Source organism: Aegilops tauschii, chromosome 3 (genome assembly GCF_002575655.3).
Source record: "Aegilops tauschii subsp. strangulata cultivar AL8/78 chromosome 3, Aet v6.0, whole genome shotgun sequence".
Lineage (NCBI taxonomy): Eukaryota > Viridiplantae > Streptophyta > Magnoliopsida > Poales > Poaceae > Aegilops > Aegilops tauschii.
Window position 1 is genome coordinate 89,314,637 of NC_053037.3, and position 5,013 is coordinate 89,319,649.

Sequence of the window (5,013 nt, forward strand, 5' to 3'; positions counted from 1 at the left end):
TGCTAGTCATATTCTTCATGATGCTCTCTTTATGTTTCAATTCTTATCTTTTATGTGAGCATCATTGAAATCATCATGCCTAGCTAGGGGCGTTAAACGTTAACGCTTGTTGGGAGGCAACCCAATTTTATTTTTGTTCTTTGCTTTTTGCCTCTGTTTAGTAATAAATAATTCATATAGCCTCTGTTTATATGTGATTTTATGTTTTAATTAGTGTTTGTGGCAAGTAGAATCTTTGGGAAGACTTGGGTGAAGTCTTTGCGATCTTGCTGTAAAAAACAGAAACTTTAGCGCTCACGAGATTAGCTGCCATTTTTTACTGGAGAGTGCTTTTAGGTTGATTATTTTTGCAGATGATTAATAGAAAAATTCCTCAGGTCCACCAATTTATTTAAGAATTGTTGGAGTTACAGAAGTATTCTAATGATACAGATTACTACAGATTGTTCTATTTTTGACAGATTCTGTTTTCTATGTGTTGTTTGCTTATTTTGATGAATCTATGAGTAGTATCGGAGGGTATAAACCATAGAGAAGTTGGAATTGTTGGAAATATGCCCTAGAGGCAATAATAAATTGGTTATTATTATATTTCCTTGTTCATGATAATCGTTTATTATCCATGCTAGAATTGTATTGATAGGAAACTCAGATACATGTGTGGATACATAGACAACACCATGTCCCTAGTAAGCCTCTAGTTGACTAGCTCGTTGATCAATAGATGGTTACGGTTTCCTGACCATGGACATTGGATGTCGTTGATAACGGGATCACATCATTAGGAGAATGATGTGATGGACAAGACCCAATCCTAAGCCTAGCACAAGATCGTGTAGTTCGTTTGCTCAGAGCTTTTCTAATGTCAAGTATCATTTCCTTAGACCATGAGATTGTGCAACTCCCGGATACCGTAGGAATGCTTTGGGTGTACCAAACGTCACAACGTAACTGGGTGGCTATAAAGGTGCACTACAGGTATCTCCGAAAGTGTCTGTTGGGTTGGCACGAATCGAGACTGGGATATGTCACTCCGTGTAAACGGAGAGGTATCTCTGGGCCCACTCGGTAGGACATCATCATAATGTGCACAATGTGACCAAGGAGTTGATCACGGGATGATGTGAGTTACGGAACGAGTAAAGAGACTTGCCGGTAATGAGATTGAACAAGGTATCGGGATACCGACGATCGAATCTCGGGCAAGTAACATACCGATAGACAAAGGGAATTGTATACGGGATTGATTGAATCCTCAACATCGTGGTTCATCCGATGAGATCATCGAGGAGCATGTGGGAGCCAACATGGGTATCCAGATCCCGCTGTTGGTTATTGACCGGAGAGTCGTCTCGGTCATGTCTGCGTGTCTCCCGAACCCGTAGGGTCTACACACTTAAGGTTCGGTGACGCTAGGGTTATAGAGATATTAGTATGCGGTAACCCGAAAGTTGTTCGGAGTCCCGGATGAGATCCCGGACGTCACGAGGAGTTCCGGAATGGTCCGGAGGTAAAGATTTATATATGGGAAGTCTTATTTTGGTCGCCGGAAAAGTTTCGCACTTTATCGGTATTGTACCGGGAGTGCCGAAAGGGGTCCGGGGGTCCACCAAGGGGTCCACCAGCCCCGGGGGGGCACATGGGCTGTGGGGGGTGCGCCTTGGCCTATATGGGCCAAGGGAACCAGCCCCAAGAGGCCCATGCGCCAAGAGATAAGATAAACGGAGAGTCCTAAAGGGGGAAGGCACCTCCGAGGTGCCTTGGGGAGGAAGGACTCCTCCCTGGCCGCACCCTTCCTTGGAGGAAGGGCCAAGGCTGCGCCCCCCCTCTCCCTTGGCCCTATATATAGTGGGGGGAGGGAGGGCAGCAGCAATCCAACCCCTGGCGCCTCCCTCTCCCTCCCGTGACACATCTCCCTCCTCCCGCAGCGCTTGGCGAAGCCCTGTTGGGATCCCGCTACTTCCACCACCACGCCGTCGTGCTGCTGGATCTCCATCAACCTCTCCTCCCCCCTTGCTGGATCAAGAAGGAGGAGACGTCGCTGCTCCGTACGTGTGTTGAACGTGGAGGTGCCGTCCGTTCGGCGCTAGGATCATCGGTGATTTGGATCACGACGAGTACGACTCCATCAACCCCATTCTCTTGAACGCTTCCGCTCGCGATCTACAAGGGTATGTAGATGCACCCCCCTTCCCCTCGTTGCTAGATTACTCCATAGATTGATCTTGGTGATGCGTAGAAAATTTTGAATTTCTGCTACGTTCCCCAATAGGAATACAGTAGATATTACACCAATATTAATTTATAATGAGTTCACAACAGTACCTAAGTGGTGATTTATTTTCTTATACTAACAGAGCTTACGAGTTTTCTGTTGAGTTTTGTGTTGTGAAGTTTTCAAGTTTTGGGTAAAGATTCAATGGACTATGGAATAAGGAGTGGCAAGAGCCTAAGATTGGGCATTCCCAAGGCACCCCAAGGTAAAATTCAAGGACAACCAAAAGCCTAAGCTTGGGGATTCCCTGGAAGGCATCCCCTCTTTCGTCTTCGTCTATCGGTAACTTTACTTGAGACTATATTTCTATTCACCACATGATATGTGTTTTGCTTGGAGCGTCATTCTATTTTATTTAGTTTTGCTTACTGTTTGAATAAAGTACTTAAGATCTGAAGTACTTAAATGACAGAGAGTCCTCACATAGCTAAATAATTATCTGACTACTCATTGATCTTCACTTATATCTTTTGGAGTAGTTTGTCATTTGCTCTAGTGCTTCACTTATATCCTTTTAGAGCACGGCGGTGGCTTTATTTGAAGAAATAGATGAACTCTCATGCTTCACTTATATTATTTTGAGAGTATTTAGAACAGCATGGTAATTTTCTTTGGTTATAAATTTAGTCCTAATATGATAGGCATCCAAGAGGGATATAATAAAACTTTCATATAAAGTGCATTGAATATTATATGAAGTTTGATTACTTATGATTGTTTTGAGATATGAGGATGGTAATATTAGAGTCATGCTAAGTGAGTAGTTGTGAATTTGAGAGATACTTGTGTTAAAGTTTGTGATTCCTGTAGCATGCACGTATGGTGAACCGTTACGTGACGAAGTTGGAGCATGAGGTATTTATTGATTATCATCCTTTGTGTGGAGGTCGGGATCGCGCGATGGTTAACTCCTACTAATCCTTCCCCTAGGAGCATGCGCGTAGTGCTTGGTTTCAGTGACTAATAGATTTTTGCAATAAGTATGTGAGTTCTTTATGACTAATGTTGAGTCCATGGATTATACGCACTCTCACCCTTCCACCATTGTGAGCCTCTCGTGTACCGCGCAACTTTCGCCAGTACCATAACACCCACCATTACCTTCCTCAAAATAGCCACCATACCTACCTATTATGGCATTTCCATAGCCATTCCGAGATATATTGCCATGCAACTTTCCACCGTTTCGTTTATTATGACACGCTCCAGATCCATCATTGTCATATTGCTTTGCATGATCATGTAGTTGACATCGTATTTGTGGAAAAGCCACCTTTCATAATTCTTTCATACATGTCACTCTTGATTCATTGCACATCCTGGTACATCGCCGGAGGCATCCATATAGAGTCATATTTTATTCTAAGTATTGAGTTCTAATTCTTGAGTTGTAAGTAAATAAAAGTGTAATGATCTTCATTATTAGAGCATTGTCCCATGTGAGGAAAGGATGATAGAGACTATGATTCCCCCACAAGTCGGGACGAGACTCCGGACAAAAAAAAAGAGAAAAGAAAAAAAGAGGCCATAAAAAAGGGAGAAGGCCCAAAAAATGAGAGAAAAAGAGAGAAGGGGCAATGCTACTATCCTTTTACCACACTTGTGCTTCGAAGTAGCACCATGATCTTCATGATAGAGAGTCTCCTATGTTGTCACTTTCATATACTAGTGGGAATCTTTCATTATAGAACTTGGCTTGTATATTCCAATGATGGTCTTCCTTAAAATGGCTTAGGTCTTCGTGAGCAAGCGAGTTGGATGCACACCCACTTAGTTTCTTTTTGAGCTTTCATACACATAGCTCTAGTGCATCCGTTGCATGGCAATCCCTACTCACTCTCATTGATATCTATTGATGGGCATCTCCATAGCCCGTTGATACGCCTAGTTGATGTGAGACTATCTTCCTCCTTTTTGTCTTCTCCACAACCACCATATTTCATTCCACCTATAGTGCTATGTCCATGGCTCACGCTCATGTATTGCGTCAAAGTTGAAAAAGTTTGAGAATACTAAAGTATGAAACAATTGCTTGGCTGAAACCGGGGTTGTGCATAATTTAAATATTTTGTGTGATGAAGATAGAGCATAGCCAGACTATATGATTTTGTAGGGATAGCTTGCTTTGGCCATGTTATTTTGAGAAGACGTGGTTACTTTGTTAGTATGCTTGAAGTATTATTGTTTTTATGTCAATATTAAACTTTTGTTTTGAATATTATGGATCTGAATATTCTTGCCACAATAAAGAAGATTACATTGATAAATATGTTAGGTAGCATTCCACATCAAAAATTCTGTTTTTATCATTTACCTACTCGAGGACGAGCAGGAATTAAGCTTGGGGATGCTTGATACGTCTCCAACGTATCTATAATTTTTTATTGTTCCATGCTATTATATTATCCATATTGGATGTTTTATATGCATTTATATGCTGTTTTATATGATTTTTGGGACTAACCTATTAACCTAGAGTCTAGTGCCAGTTTCTGTTTTTCCTTGTTTTTGAGTTTTATAGAAAAGGAATACCAAACGGAGTCCAATTGACGTGCCAATTTTTGATGATTTTTTATGGACCAAAAGAAGCCCCCGGAATAAAAGAGTTGGGCCAGAAGAGTCCCGAGCCATCCACGAGGGTGGAGGGCGTGCCCTACCCCCTGGGCGCGCCCCCCTATCTCGTGGATGACTTGGAGACCCCCCTGACGTGAGACCGACGCCAAAAATTCCTATAAATA